This window comes from Apium graveolens, chromosome 2 (assembly GCF_009905375.1).
Source record: "Apium graveolens cultivar Ventura chromosome 2, ASM990537v1, whole genome shotgun sequence".
Taxonomy (NCBI): Eukaryota; Viridiplantae; Streptophyta; class Magnoliopsida; order Apiales; family Apiaceae; genus Apium; species Apium graveolens.
Genome location: NC_133648.1, coordinates 307,482,479 through 307,500,033, shown reverse-complemented (window position 1 = coordinate 307,500,033; position 17,555 = coordinate 307,482,479).

The following is a 17,555-nucleotide window of genomic DNA, read 5'->3' as shown; positions in this document are numbered from 1 at the left end:
AATAATATAACTGAGTCACAAGCCCTCGAATGAATATTATAAATAATATTCATTAAATAAAATAAACGGAGTCATACATCCTCAAATGAATATTCAAATAATATTCATTAAATAATATAACTGAGTCATAAGCCCTCGAATGAATATTATAAATAATATTCATTAAATAAAATAAACAGAGTCATACATCCTCAAATGAATATTCAAATAATATTCATTAAATAATATAACTGAGTCATAAGCCCTCAAATGAATATTATAAATAATATTCATTAAATAAAATAAAGTTAAAGTTATCGAATAAACCTTATTCGATTAATAGTTTTGAAAACTATAACCATATATATATGAAAATATATATATATATTATACTCGGGAACATCGACTCACGGTTTAGAAATATGTTCACCTTTTGATCCCCTATACTAAGGGTAAACTCAAATACCGCTTATCTCTAGCATATGTATTATGCAACTATAAGCATTGAACCAACAGATATATAAATCAAGAATATGAAACAGGCATGCATATATACCATATCACATGCTACAATATATCGCAAGAATTTGCTAATAACAAATATGCATTTATCGCAAGATCATGCATATACACATATACATCACAACAACAGTTATACGGGTAGAAAACTTGCCTGAGTGCTCCCGGATAGACTTAAGCTTAGAGTGGGTCCGATAACCTATGAACAACAACATAAGTCGGAATTAAACCCCGGTCGCTTAAGAAACTAGACTTTAACCATTTAGAGTCCTAACGTTCGCTTTCGCGCTTAACTATTTACTTAAGTCGCTCGAGTACCCTCGGCTCCACCATTTTTAATAAATTAACCATTAAGGGTTTTAAGACGATTCTTTTGCGAGTGTATTACCAACTGCCTAATACACTTTACATAAATGTTTCATACCCCAATTAGTCATTTAAGTCCTTAACCAAGGTTTCAACGTAAGGCGAGGGGTAATGGTTTGGTCGCGAAACGCCGTTACTTCATACGGTCGTTTCTCCTAAACCGTACATCGGATTCAAGCGTACCACATATCAAAAAGAAGCTCGTAACATGAACTATCTAAACATGGCAATGGTCAAAACCTAGCAGTGAGTTCACGGGTCCTAATGTTAAGAACAAAAACAGCCTAAAGTAAATCGGACATTACGACGGCTATGTTTACGCGATTTCCCAATTTTATACCATTCCAATTCAACCACCAATCAATCCCAATCCATCCATACAACCAAAATCCATCCTCACTACATCATAACAGCCCCAATCAACTTAACATTAACAATTTATACTTATTCTTAAACTTGAATTTAAACTATACTTAAGTCCTTTAACCAAACCATAAAATTTCAACCTTTAATTCACTACCTTTCCAACCCAAACTCTAAACCAACAAGCATCAAGCTACTCTTTACCATAATTATCAAAATCATCCTAATATACAAAGTAAATCTAGGGTTTGGAGATGTTATACCTTCCTTGAAGCTTTTAATCAATGAAAGATCCTTGGAATGCCCATGGAAGCCTTGATCTATGCTTAAGCTACCTTGAACTTTCCTAAAAAATCAAGAAAACCAAAGTTATTTCTTGAAGGTTACTATTAACCATCTTCTTCCTTGATTTATTGGAAGAGATTGTGAAGGAATTAGAAGCTTAAACTTATAGGATATCCATATCTATGTACAAGGAACCTTAGATAATTACCTTGTGATTTAACAATGCTTTGAACTTGATTTTTGATTTTTCTTCCTTTGAAAAGAAGAAAAAGCCGAGAGCAATGTTGAAGAAATGAAATAATTTTGTGTTTGCTTTGATTTGTTTTGGCTAGCTTGGTTGTTTTTGTTTTGTTTTTAGGTAATTACCTTTCTAACCTTGACTTTGTGTGGTTTTAAATCAACCACATCTCCTTCCCCTTATGTCATGCTTATGTCATGCTTATGATGTCATCATCCCTTACTTGCCCTCTTCTTATTGGTTGGATGACCTCATCATCCCTAACCTCCTTGATTAACTTCCTAATTGTTTGCCTAATGACCGCTCATCTGTTATACGGTTCGCTTAACTTTTGCTTTCGTTTATCGTTTGAGGGATAATACCCGGGATCTTATTACTTGGGTTTCCTTAACCTTTATCAATACATTATAATCCTTTTATGATCCTCTCTTATAATACTTTAATTTAAATCCTTTTTATCCTGTTACCTTATACTCAATTCTTTTCGTATCTAGTGGATTTCCGGGAAAAATCAAAGTGTTCGGAAATTGGATTCTGACGATCTTTACATACACTTATATACCATATAGAGTACTAATAAAATCTCAAAATATCCATAACAGAACCCCTACATAGTGTGGCATGAAAAGTTTTCTCATTCAGCAAAAGCACTATTCATAAGGGTTACAAAAAGTTCAAAATTTTGGGGGTTATTACACATATCAAGCTTAAATTCCTAACCGAGAAAAGGGGTAGGAGAGATGAGGGGCGATCAGAAAACTGCCTGAATTATAATCTTGGAAAACTTGGAGAAAGATCAGGCTTATGAGAAGCCAGATGAAACTGGAAAGAGAAAAAGAGCTGAAACAGAGCCTAGTGGGAATAGAGAGACACTGAACATTGAGTTGGAGAAGTTCGAAGTAGATTTTTCAAGTCCGATCTCCGAACCAGCGGCCGAGACCGAAAAAGTAGAACTCTACGCTGGTCATTCGGGAAAAATGGTTCGGATTGGGAGAAATATGGAGAAAGATCTGAAGAAAAAGGTAATTGCGGTAATTCGGCAGTACCATGATGTGTTCGCCTGGGGGCCGGAAGATATGTCTGGTTTATATCCCAAGATGGCTAAACATTGTCTGAATGTACAGCCCGAGGCCAAACCGGTGAAGCAAAAGAAGAGGACATTTGCAGTCGAACGACAGAAGGAAATCGAGGCTGAAGTGGAGAAGTTGTTGGAAGCTAAGTTCATTGAAGAGATTAAATGCCTCGAATGGTTAGCAAATGTGGTGGTCGTTAAGAAATCCAACGGAAAGTGGAGGATGTGCATGGACTACACGGATCTCAATAAGGCCTTCCCGAAGGATCACTACCCCCTACCTAGCATTGACCAACTAATAGATGCCACGGCTGGATACCAGGTACTTAGTTTTCTTGACGCTTTTTTTGGTTATCATCAAATTGCCATGAATGATAAGGATGTGCCTAAGACGGCGTTCATAACTCCAAAGGGAAGTTATGCTTATATTAAAATGCCATTCAGACTTAAAAACACTGGAGCCATATTCCAGCGAATGGCGAACAAGGGGTTCAAAGAACAGATCAGTCAGAATATGGAGGCTTATGTGGATGACATGATTGTAAAGTCCCTATTCCCAGACCACGCCGAAGACTTGAAGGAATGCTTCGAAACTCTCCAAAGAAATAATATGAGGATCAGTCTGAACAAATGCACCTTCAGAGTGTCCAGTGGGAAGTTCCTGGGCTACATAGTCAGTGCACATGGGATAGAGGCGAACCTGAGAAAATCGAAGCAGATATCAACATGGAAGCCCCTAAGTGCATCCGAGATATCCAAAAGCTGACCGGCCGATTGGCCGCCCTTTGGCGATTCATTTCCAGATCAGCCGAGAAGGCACTCCCTTTCTTCGTCATGCTTAAAGGGTTAAAGAATTTTGAGTGGGGGCCCGAGTGCCAAAAGGCTTTCGAGGAGGTAAAGGAATACCTCACCAAGGCACCACTATTAATGAGGCATGATCCGAAGGAAACACTTCAGCTTTACCAAGCCATGTCCGACAGAACACTGGGGGTAGTACTCGTAAAAAATCATGAAGGCAACCAGCATCCTATTTTCTACGTGTCTCATGTTCTTAAGGACACAGAAACGAGATATCCTAACGCCGAAAAGTTCGCATATGGGCTGGTTATGGCCTCCCGAAAATTACGACACTACTTCCAGAGCCAAACGGTTCAAGTTGTCACCGACCAGCCTCTAAAGAAAATTTTGACAAGCTCCGAAGCTTCGGGAAGTATCGTGGCCTGGTCCATCGAATTGGTGGAATTCGACCTCGAATACGTCCCCCGAACGATAATTAAAGCCCAAGCCTTGGCTGATTTCATGGTCGAATGCACGTTTTCTGGGCCGTAGGACCTTATGTCAGAAGAAAAGCTCATTCAGACCCTGGGAAAATAGAAGCTTTTTGTAGATGGTTCGATCGCCGGGAAGAAGTGTGGGGCCGGCTAAATACATTCCAGCCTTAAGGGGTTCGAGATATGTCAGGCTATAAGGTTTGATTTCCCCTCACCAATAACGAAGCAGAGTACAAAGGATTCCTAGCAGGAATGGAGTTGGCCTGAAGTCTCGAGGAGAAGCACTTAAGGGCGTTCAGTGACTCTATGTTAGTGGTTAAGCACTTCTCAGGAGAGTATGAGCAAAGGGATCCTCGGATAAAGGCTTATGCTACTAAGGTAAAAAAATGCTTCTTTGTCATTTGAAACTTGTTAGGTCACACACACTATAGAAGGGGGTTGAATACAGTGTTTACTACAATCAAATCGAATATAAGAACTCAAGTAACAGAACACAGATTTTTTTCAACATAATAAACTCTGTTACAAAGAACTGTTCTCTCTCAGTGATGAACAAATTATCACGAGAGCTGCTAGGGTTACAAAGAATAATAACTTCGATAATGATAACACATATAGTGTAAACCCTATATCTGTGTTTATATACTACACAGTTACAAGATAATGTTCTAATTGATATGGAATATAATTCTGCTTCCTAAAATATAACAACTAGTTATCTTTTCTTCCAAGTATTCTATTCTTCATAGAATTCCTTCTTCATGCATATTTCTTCTTGTATTTGTCTTGATCTTCTTTCCTTTTAATCAGCCGCCTGCCTTATCTGAAAGTTTCCTTAAGTCCTGATATTATCTTCTGATAAATATCTTCTGATATCTTAAGTTTTGATATATTAAGTCTTGACTTCAGTATAAGTACTGATTTCCAGTTAAGTACTGATTTGTCCTGTTAAGTAAGATCTGAAAACTTAAACACAAATCATATTAGCCATGACATCACAAATATATCTAACAATCTCCCCGAACTTGTAAATTAGCATAATATACAAATTCAACAGATATTTGATGATGTCAAAAATATTAAGTACAAATGCATGAGAATTTGACTAGATAACTACAACTTACAGTCCTTATAGCTTTACCATCCTCAAGGTCTGATAACAGCTTCAGTCTGTATACACTTCAGAATTTAAGCAGTTGTAGATCTTTGACTTGGCTTCAATTTCTGATCTCTTTGATATCAGGAGTTGTTCTGAGATAGTTCTTCACAAGACATCTCTCAGCATATTCAAGTTCATTGACCATCCTCCTTTTTGCATCTTTCAATTCAGCTGTATCTTCACCAGTTTGAAAAATAGCTGCTCTAAGATCATTTATCTTAGCTTTTCTTATCTCCTGGTATAGTCTAATCAGATATGCCTTGTCAGACTCTAGATTGAATTCTACAGCCTTATAACCCAGAAAAGTAGTTATAATCTTAGCAGAGTTAGGCTTCATATCGACAATATCACCTTTGTGATCACTGTACTTGGGACAGTATGTGCTGTCAGACTTTACAGAATAAAGCTTCTTCTGTCTTTGAATTTATGACTTTAAATAACCTGCAACACTATCTGTTAATCTGGTTTTCACTTGAAGTATAAATAGAACATGTTCCAGTTCCTCAAAATACTTCAGTGGTATAGCATTCTACCTGATATGGTGAAAGAGATGTGTCCTAAGTCCAATCATGTATAAGGATTTAGGAATAACTTTTATGTAATCTATTTTGATTTCATTGATATTAATAAAAGACTTGTTTTGTTTTTATTGCGGGCTTTATCTATTTTAAGTGTTTAAATAAGATATACCACAGTTTAGAGTAAAGCTTTTATGGATTGTGATGAGATCATAATAATGAGATCTAAAAGATGATAACTCTAAACTTAAATAGTTCCTGGCCGTAGGATTATTAACTGGTAATTAATAATCCGCAAAGATCATTACATACTATGCTTGCTTCATTATGAAGGCTGTCTGTTCTCATTGACATTTGTGTGGTGACACTAAAGCTAGTATGTAGGTGTTTATTATAGAATAAGTTCACTGAACATGACTCACACAGCTGAACAACTGATGGAGTTTACTCACGTGTCAGCCGTTGTTCACATAGTGATAGTTGTACAAGTATCCTTAGACTTGAGGTCATCATAGTCATCTTGTGTACACTGAACTATGCTTTGGTTTAGTTCTTAGTCTCCAGGGACAATTATAAGGACTCTACTGGGTATAGGAATCTGTACACGAAGATAATGTATGATCAATAAATGATCTACCCCTTCCAGTGAAGGAAGAGAATGTTCAATGCTGATCCACTTATGCTAGTTCAGGAATCTCTGGCCAGAGTGAATGAAATTAGAAAGGAGTTTCTAATTTACATTAATTAGAACTAAGCATAGTGAATGAGAAAGCATATAATTAAATAAGATAGGCTTGACACAAGTTCCATGCCTTGTATTTAATCGTGACATTGCAGGGTAGAAGGAATTGATTGTACGGTAACTATTCACTGAATGGGTTCTTGGTATTCTAAGCAGTGAATTCGTATTATCCGGATAGTCGCGATATGCTGAGAAGTATCCCTCACGATGTAGAATAAATATGATTAATTAATTAATCATATTTAATGAATTAGAGAATTTATATAAATAATGATAAAATAGTTTTATTATTATTTATTTCTACTACCGGCTTAATATTGAACCTACAGGGTCACACCATAAAAGAGAATGATTTAATGGTGGAGGAATTAATTAATAATGGCTGATAATTATTTATTTATGTAATAAATAATTAATTGGAAAATTTAATAACTGATTAAATGAGATTTAATTGATTATAAATTAATTAAAAAAAATTCTTAATATTATTAATTAAGAATTTAATTTTTGGAAATTAAATCAAGTGAGAGAATTATTTCTAAAGTGTTTAGAAAAAGGATTAATAATTAAAAAGTATTTTAATTATTAGTTAATTGGTTAATAAGAATAAACGGTTAATAATAATAATATTTTATGGGAAACTTTTCAGCTAAAAATTTTGTCTATAAATATACTATTATAAACCCTAATTTTGCTTTAACCTAAAAAGTAAGGAAAACCCTAATTCTCCCAGCCCTTCCTCCTCCATTACATTGATCTCTTGGTGGATACCGGTGGAGTGCTTCACACTTGAGGAGCAGCTGTTAGGGATCTCCGCTCTTCGTTCTTGAATCGCTTTTAAAGGTTAGAAATCGATCCCATATGATTTAATCACGATTTGTATGCCTTTATTTGGATTTTATATCAAGAAAATTGTTTTACCATGCTTCCTTGATGTTTAAAATCCTACATATGGTATACCCTTCCATCTGTCATAAAATATAACAAGATATGTTCTTTCAAAAAGGTATGGTAAACCATTTGTACAGATTCAAGTCGATTCAATCTTTCAGGAGTTGCTCCAACACCTGGTTCACTTAAGGAAGTTGGATCGTTGGTAGTGTTATGTACTCTTTTTTCATCAGAACTACCCAATCCAGATTTATCTCTTGCTTCCTTTCCTGTAACAACTCTTGCTTCAAAACTACTTGTTGCAGTCTTCAAAGGTTGAGTGTGTTTAGCTTTGGTGAATCCTGGTAGGAGTATCTTTGAAGGTTTAACATGAGCAATGTCAGAGGTTTCTTTTTCCTTATCTTCTGATATAAAGCCAACTTGAGCTATGTCAGAGGTTGCCTGCTTCACTGTCATATCAGAACTTACTACATCTTGACTCTGAATAACATGAGCCGTGTCAGAGGTTGTTTGAAAAATCTTCTTTGAAATCAGAGTAATACTAGCATCTTCTTCATCATTAGTTATTTCTTCATCCATGACTGGCATATAAACCTTTACAGGTTCATCAACTTTTTCTTTGCCCTTGGACCTTCGATCAATTTCCACTTGTGATTTGGCTTTGGTTGCCTCATAATTTGTTCTTTCCTTTATCACAATACCCTTAGGCTTTGGAAATTTATTTTCAACAACAGAATCTTTAGATTTTGTCTTGAAACCTTCTGCTTTGTGTCTAGCTTCTTCTTCCTTTAGACTCTCAAAGTCCATTCCTGTATTTTCTTTAAGAAATAATTTCTTTGAAATTTCTTCATCAAGTTCCAGATGTTCACCAGAACTTATCCTTTTACCAGTATCAGAACTTATTCTTCTCCCAGTATCAGAACTTGTTCCTTGACTTGTAATTCTAGCTTTACTTGATGAAAATCCTTTACCTTGACCTTGACATCTACCCTTATCAGAGTTTCTATGGTCATCATTTCCATCATCCTTTCCCTTCAGTGTCTGAATAGATTTGCATTTGGACTTAATCACTTTCTCCCCCTTTTTGGCATCAGCAGGTAAAAGAAGAGAGACAAGCAATTCCACTGAGGATTGGATCTCATTGAGTTGAGTTTGCTGAGAAGCTTGATTCTTTAGAATTTCATCAATCTGAGTTTGTTGCTTCTCCTGAGTTTTCTCAATGTAGGCAATTCTTTCGAAGGCTGGCCTGAAAAATCTGTTCTTTTCAAGTTTCATATTCATATCTTGCTGGATCAAGATTTCTTGAATTTTATTCACCTTGGCATGAGTTGTTGAGTGTTGACCTTGAAGGTGCCTAGTACTCAATGCAGTAACTCTCAGATGTGCCTTGAAATTATCATTTAACAGCATTTCATCAGCTTTTGCTAGATGCTCAGCAAGAATCTTTTCAGAAGGAACAAAACTAACTGTGTTCCATTTCTTAGTCCACTCCTTTCCTCTAGGAGTTTCACTCCAAGGTACTGGTGCTTCCTTAACAAACTTCTTGATTAGATCAGTTTTATTAACTGTTTGTTGAGGTGCATGTCCTGATGGACCAGCTGCAGCAGCATTTAGATTGGTAGCAGCTTCACCAATAGTTTCCTCATTGGCAGCAGATCCTGTAGTATCAGCATCCTCTGATGAAATAGCAGTATGTGAGGCTATAGAGGCTTCAACATCATCCTCTAAATTCTGCTCTGCAGCCAGGTTCTGATCAACATCCAAAATTGGTGTTGGTGGTGGAGTGAGTTGTGTTGGTGGAGCTTCCAAGTACAGAACCTCAGACAGAATCAAGTTATGAATATCAATTTCAGCACTTGTACCTGGGTCTTCAGTATGTACTTGTTCAATTATAGGTGACACAGGAGGTGTAGGCACTCTGTCTTGAGCAGTTTCTGGTTGTGCAGAAGGAAGTGATTCAATAACAATTGGTTCTTTTGAGATCAGAGATTGCTGACTCACTTCCTTAGCTGCTTCCACTACATCCTCTGAATCTGACTCAACTATGTCCTTGTGAGCTCTCTGTTTCTTTAATTTCTTCAAAGGTGGAGACACTATAGGAGCTTTATCATCAGAATTGAACTTTCTAAGCCTTTTGAGAGGCCTAGAACTCCCAGTTACAGAATCTTTCTGAGAAGAGACCTTCTCAGCTTCTACAACAACAGGTTTAGATATGGGAACCTGTTCCTCAGTTTTTTCCTCAAATCAACAGAATTTAATCAAAATATTTATCATAAAATAAAAGTAAAAATCGATGAAGTAAAGATTAATAAATTGTAATTAAACATGCACAGTCACATAATTTGAGAAACAAAGATCAAATCATGCAATTAAAGAAAATTTCATTGATATATCAGATGAGTACATTTCATGAAATTTATCAATTACATGCAAAAATTACAATATAGTCCTATTTTACGATTCTTAACATCAACATCATTAGTCCTAGTCTAAGAAGCCCTAACGACTACTTCTTCTGCTGCTGACGAAGAGCACTGCAAGACGAATGATTCGTTCTTGCTGGGGGAGAGCTTCTCTCCTTTCCTCTTCTAACCTATCAAGATGGAGGTGATACTTCATTGATAAGAACAAGAGTTCTGTGTGAACCTCTTGTGGAACTGAGTTCCAAAGCTCTTCAGGAATGGCAGTGACATGCCACTCGTGTTGCCATTCATCACAACCCAAATCGATGTTAAAGGTTTCATAGTTCAGGAACAAGTTGAAACAGACCATTTTTGTTGATGTGAATAAAAAGAGAGTGAGTTTGTGAGAGAATGAAAGATGTGTTGGCTGGAATGAATAGTCGGTTTAAATAGCCAATAGAATACCAAGGGACGCGAGGACTGGTTAAAAAATTACAAGTAAAAATAATGACCCCTCGACTCCCTAGACTGATGTGTAAGAATAACAGTCAGTAAAAGATCTAAAGCCAGAATTAATTGGCACGGGATATAATAACAATTACTGTGCGCATGCAGTTTTTCAAGACATACACACTAACCACTAACCCATAATGATTATGACTGTTTTATCTCACATTAACCAATATTCTGTAAAAATATTATCGTTCAAGTAATGACCATAAATAAACCAAATAAATAAATACTGCCACGTCAGCATCAGAACTTGATTATTATCAGGATTTAAAAGTCATCAGAATATGGCTCCTTAACTCGAAAAGTGAATGTTTATTCCTGTAATTCTTCACACAAATACTGATATGGTTTCCTCAGAACTTAATCATCGGAACTTCCATCGGAACTTGTCCTCATAATTTATGCAACTGACACTTAAACTGTTCATCTAAAATAACATTTATCACCACAGTAATTTTTATCATTCATATGGAGTGTAAGTGTGTGCAATAAGCTAAATATCAGACAAAGAGTAAAGTATGATTAACTTTAGTACATCTTAGAAATAAGGCATAACTAAGAACTTTGCTTAAAATCTGTCATTATTCTGAAGTTTACTGTAGAATGAGTTCATGCATGAGTCCACCTCAACTGTTTTGTGCTCATTTTATGCATCTTTTGAAATTCCATTTTACAGTGGCTTCTCAGTGTAAGTGAGTCAAGACTGCTTACCAGAATTTATGATATTATCAGAGTATTTCTCCATTAATCATAGAGTATGAAAAGTCACCAAGAAAATTTTAGTTTGCTTTTCTAATCCATATTACTTAAAACCAGCAATGCACTTGGGTCTTCCCTTCCACATTTTTACTCTAGATCTCAAAGGAGTACCTGATATTTATTTCTTTTCTTTTCCTTTTTCTTTTTCTTTTAATAAGTGAGGCTTATCAGCACTTAGTACATCCATCAGATTTACTAACATCAGAACTTAACAGATAAGAAGCACTATACTAGTTTTTGACTTAGTAATAATGTAATATATAATAGATGATGTCAAAGATTACTGGAGCTAACAATGTCATTAATCTTTAATGATCTGATGTCAAAGATTACTGAAGCTAACAATGTCATTAATCTTCAATGATCTAATGTCAAAGATTACTGGAGCTAACAATGTCATTAATCTTCAATGATCTGATGTCAAAGATTACTGTAGCTAACAATGTCATTAATCTTCAATGATCTGATGACAAAGATTACTGGAGCTAACAATGTCATTAACATGATGATGTCAAAGATTACTGATACTGACAATGTCATTATCAATCAGTCAAGCTTGGGGCCAACCCTAAGATTAGTTGTATTGTAACCTTAATCTGTAATTCATACTTGTAACACTTAATGTCTGTAAAATGTAAATGGAGCAGACTGGAGCATTTTTCCCTAAACAGTGTCAAGCCTAAGAATTCTATCTGGAAGAAGATCAAGAAGGTCATGCCTCAGAAGAATTATGAAGAAGCTTGGAGTTGAATAATTATGTTTGGTGAAAAACATTTTAATTCAAGATCTCTACAAGTCACAGAATTAGTATTATAGAGAAGTCATTCGAGAACTCAGAAAGACCTATCGAGAACTCAGGAGTTGTCTATCGAGAACTCAGGAAATGCTATTGGAGACATCGACAAGTCAGATAACCATTCGAGAACTCAGAGATATAGAAACATATACATTCATTAGAGAACTCTGAGTTATCGATAAGCCAAAGTCCATTAGTGAACAATGAGTTATCGATAAACCAAAATTCACTATATAACTCAGAGTTATCGATAAGTCAAGTCAATAATGAAGTTTCAGAGATATCGACAAGCCAACATGCCTATCGAGATGTCGAGTTCTCTACAGCTTAATTGGAGATCTCGAAGTGAAGAAATTTCTCTAAGTACAAAATTGCAGAACAGTTCAATATCCAAGGTTGCAAATCAACAAACAATTCACACAGCTGGATTGACAAGTCTACAAAAAGCAGCTTGAGAGATGTGAAAGATTAATGGTAAAGATTAACTGACAGAGGAAGATTAAAGTAAACATGGGATGCTAAAGATATGCTAAGCCGGAAATGGAAGATTTGCTTTTCTATAAATAGAAATGACAAGTGACAGTTTAGAAAAGCTAATAGCATGTTTATTATCCACTGTGTAAACTAGCAGTTAACTGAGTTATAAAGTTAACACTGGTCCTTAGTCAGTTGCAACAATCTAGATAGAAAATCTTGTATTCTCTCTTAAGAAAGAAGCTAAGTTATAAACCAAGTACTTAGAGATTTTGTAGCAAAACACTGCTTGATTTCTAATATAAAATTAAGTGAGTTTTGAAGATCTTTGTTTTACATATTTGCATTGTTATTTATGTTCAACATTTATTCTACAAAATCATTGATAACAACCAACTGTTAAACCCAAAGTCGATCAAAAAGTAACCATTTAAGCCGAAACACATTCAGCCCCCCCTGTGTCGTATTCATATCTAACAAGTGGTATCAGAGTAAAATTTGAAAGTAAACAGATTAGATCTTGGAAAAATGAATACACAGAAAATCAGTAGGATCAAGATTCCTCCCTTCGATAAGGCCAACTACACTTTATGGAAAAAGAAAATGTTGCTATTTATAAGAATGGCCAATCACCTTTACATTCAGATCCTCAAGAATGGGCCCTTCACTCCTATGGTTAGAGTTGATGAAACCACAGATGGTGACATGGTTATTCCAGCTCATTTTGTTCACAAGGATCCCTCTGAGTATACTGATATTGAAAGAGAGAAAGTTTCCCTAGACAGTGCTTTGCAACTGATACTAATTGAGTCACTTGACAATGTAATGTATAATAACATTGTCAACTGTGACACTGCTAAACAGATCTGGGAAAAGATTGAGATACTCTGTGAAGGAACTAAGGAGGTTAGGTCAAATCAAAGAAGGATATTGATTTCTCAGCATGAGGGTTTTATGGCTAAACCAAAGGAGGGTATTACTGATGTGTTTGAAAGGTTTAATAAACTGATAAATGACTTGCAGCTTCATGATAAATTTTATAATATTGAAGAAGTGAATTTGAAGTTCTTGCTTACTCTCCCTGATCATTTGGAACAAAAGATCTCTGCAATCAGAGAAGGAAGGGATTTGAGTAGAATCACACTGGAAGTGCTCTATGGGGTTCTGAAAACTTATGAACTTGAAATGATTCAAAAGAAATCATTAAGGGCTGGTCAAGGATATGTAATGGATGGCTCAAGTGCATTGATTGTGAATGATGGCCAGACCTCTAATGATGAGCAAAGATCCCAAACTCCAGAAATTTCTACAAGTGAGAAAAGAGTCAATAACACTAAAGAGCAAGTCATACTGGAATTGGATGAAGAAGATGAGTTCTACACTCTTGATGAGCTTGATGAGCTAGACAAATCAATGGCTTACTTGGATAGAAAATTCTCTAACATTAGATTGAAGAAACCAAGATATTTCAAGAGCAAAGCACAGTCCTTCAACAAAGACAGCAGCTGGAAAGGAAAAGGGAAGTACACTCTTGATAGCAAAACTGGCTACAAAACTGGAATCGTTGATAGATCAAACATAAGGTGCTTTAACTGTGATGAGTTGAGCCATTTTGCTATAGAATGTAGGAAACATAAGAAGGCAAAGAAAGACAAAGCCTATATTGAATTGGAAGCAAAGTATGATGCTCTTCTAAAGAAGCAACAAGGGAAAGCTTATATTGCTAAGGGCAAGAGCTGGGATGATTCAGATAATGATGAAGATGAAGAAGTTGGAAACTATGCACTCAAGGCCTTGGAGCAAGAGACTCTTCATCATCTAAATCACAGGTACCAACTCTTACCACAATTGATTTAAATGTGAGTCAATATAAGGAAACTGTTGAAAAGATGAGCACAGAAATGTTCCACATTCATACAAGCATGGTTGCTGCAAATGAGGAAGTTAGTAAATTGAAAAAGATCATGAAAAACTTGAGAGTGAAAAACAAGAGACTGAATTGTTGTTGGTTGAGCTTGATACTGCTAAGCAAGAAAATGCATAGTTAAAGAACAAATTAAAGTGTGCAAGTGAAATTGAAGCAGTATTGAGAGAAAGGCTGGAGAAGAATGAAGTGAAGCTGAAATCCTTCAAAAATGCTTCCGAGTTGATTGGGAAATATCATGAAAAGAATAAGCCATGTGCAAAAATTTACATTGGTCTTGATTATGAAGGTTTGAACAACAAAAAGAAGTTTGTCAGTGACAAAGGAAAATCAACTGAAATTGAGGATGTTCCAATTATTTTGAAGAAAGTTGAATCACCTTTGTTCAAGGCATGTGAGGTGAACTACAGTAAAGAAGAGTTGATCATCAAACAGGAGATAGCTGATGAGGGCAAGGAAAAGAAAAATGATGAGACAACTCAGTCTTCCATCTCTGTTGAAACACCAAAAGCCAATCAAGAAACTAAGGAGCCTGTGAAGGAGATTAAAGCTAAACAGGTCAAAAAGAAAAAGAAGAATAGAAATGGAAAGATTGGGATAAACAAAAGCAATAATTTTGCTTATGTTGCAGATGCTCCTAGAAAGAGGTGTGAGAACTGTGGATCAATGAATCACCTAACTCAACTTTGTAAAAAGATTGTTAGCAATCCACCTGAAGGAGTCTGCAAGTATAATGAAGCTAAGGTTAATGATCCCTATTCATTCTGTGACAAGTTTGACTGCATTCCCTGCAACATGAAAGTGATGAAGAGTTGCCACAAATTGAGAATTCATCTCATAGAATCAAAAGTTGGTTCTATTTGAAAGGGAAAATGCTCAACAGTCTATGAATTTCATTTTATCTCAAAATTCACATTCTAGTTCTGCAAAATCAGTTAACAAGAAGAAAGTGCCCAACACAGTTTGGGTAGCTAAACACACTTAATCCGCATTGTGCGTAGGGCAAAGGAAAGTAGGTCATATGGATCATTGATAGTGGATGTTCCAGGCATATGACAGGTGATAAGGCCCTGCTATCACAATTTGAGGAGATGGCTGGCCCTTTGGTGACCTTTGGAGACAACATCAAAGGATTCACAATGGGGTATGACAAGATTGTTTCTGGAAATATTGTCATTGAAGATGTAGCACAGTTGCTAGATTATAAGTAAATCTTCTAAGTGTTAGTCAATTTGCAGACAGAGATTTTCAAGTTATTTTCAACAAGGAAGATTGTGCTTTTATTAGCAAAAAAACTGGTGAAATTGCTCTTAAAGGAGTAAGAAAGGGAACTTGTTTGTTGCAGACTTAGACTCAACAAATAAGGATGGAGTATGTTATTTCTACACCAAGGCATCAGAAGAGCAAAGCAAATTGTGGCATAAGAAGCTATCTCACTTGAATTTCAAAGCAATCAACAACTTAGTCAAAAAGGAGCTTGTGAGAGACATGCCTAGTCTGGAATTTGCTCAACTGGAAGTTTGTGAAGCTTGTCAGAAAGGAAAAATGAAAAGATCAAGTCACAAGTCAAAATCTGTGAATTCTATAAGTGCACCTCTGCAACTCATTCACTTGGACTTGTTTGGACCAGTAAATGTCTTGTCCATTTCAAGGAACAAATATGCCCTTGTCATGGTTGATGATTTTTCAAGATACACTTGGGTTGAGTTCATGTACTCTAAAGATGAAACTCCAAACATTATAATTGAGCACACCAAGAAAATTGAGAAGCAAGCTGAAGGAAAAGTTAGTGTGAAAAGATTGAGGAGTGATATTGGAACAGAATTCAGAAACTCAACATTAAGTGAATTCTGCAAAAGCAAAGGCATTGTTCAAGAATTTTCAGCAGCTAGAACACCTCAACAGAATGGAGTAGTTGAGAGGAAAAATAGAACATTGGTTGAAGCTGCTAGAACCTTGCTACAAGATGCTCAGTTGCCAACTAGTTTTTGGGAAGAGGCTGTTAATATTGCATTCTACACTCAAAACAGATATCTCATCAACAAAGCTCATGGCAAATCAGCTTACTCAATCATGTCTAACAGGAATCCTACAGTGAAGCATCTACATGTGTTTGGAAGCAAGTGTTATATTCTAAAAGATAACTCTGAATATGTGGAAAAATTTGACTCTGAAGTTTTTGAAGCAATTTTTCTGGGATATTCATTGAAAAAAACAGCCTACAAAGATTATGTTATTGATCAAAAGAAAATTATGGAAAGCACAGATGTGACTTTCGATGATGATAAGTGTCCAGGCTTGGAATGCCTTGATGTAAATGATGTTGAAGCCCTTGCAATTGAGAATCTAACCATTGATAGTGATTCTGATGAGGAAGATGAAGTTGTGGCACAACAAATGACAAATGAAGAGACCTCTGAAAAAAATCATGAGAATGAAAGCTCTCTTCAGACACCTGAATTTGGTGGCACAAACTCAGGGGGAGAAGGAGAGAATGGAAATGACAGTGCACAAGTCAACAGACACACACTAGAAAGTGGGATAGAAGTCATACAGTAGAAGATATTATTGGTGATCCCTCAGCTGGTGTGAGAACTAGAAGTGCAACTGCTAATGAATGCCTACATGCATGTTTCCTATCTCAAGTAGAGCCCAAGAAAACTAAAGAAGCCCTATTGGATCCTGATTGGATATGTGCTATGCAGGAGGAGATGAATCAGTTTGAGAGAAACAAAGTTTAGAAATTAGTCCCTGTACCAAAGAACAGAAGCATAATTGGAACTAAGTGGGTGTATAGGAACAAAATGGATGAAAATGGAATTGTTACTAGAAACAAAGCAAGCCTGGTTGTTAAAGGCTACTCACAAGAAGAGGGAATTGACTATGATGAGACTTTTGCTCATGTTGCAAGACTAGAAGCAATAAGAATTTTTCTAGCATTTGCTGCACACTCAAATTTCAAGGTGTATCAAATGGATGTCAAGAGTGCTTTTCTTAATGGTGAAATAGAAGAAGAAGTTTATGTACAACAGCCACCTGGCTTTGAAGATCCAGAATTTCCTAACTTTGTTTACAAATTACTCAAGGCTCTATATGGATTAAAACAGGCACCTAGAGCCTGGTATGACACTGTCAGAATTTCTACTCAAACATTGTTTTACCAGAGGTACTATTGATAAGACTCTCTTCTACAAGAAGCATGGTGAAGATATGATCCTAGTTCAAATCTATGTGGATGATATCATCTTTGGATCTACAAATGAAAAGCTTTGTCAAAGATTCTC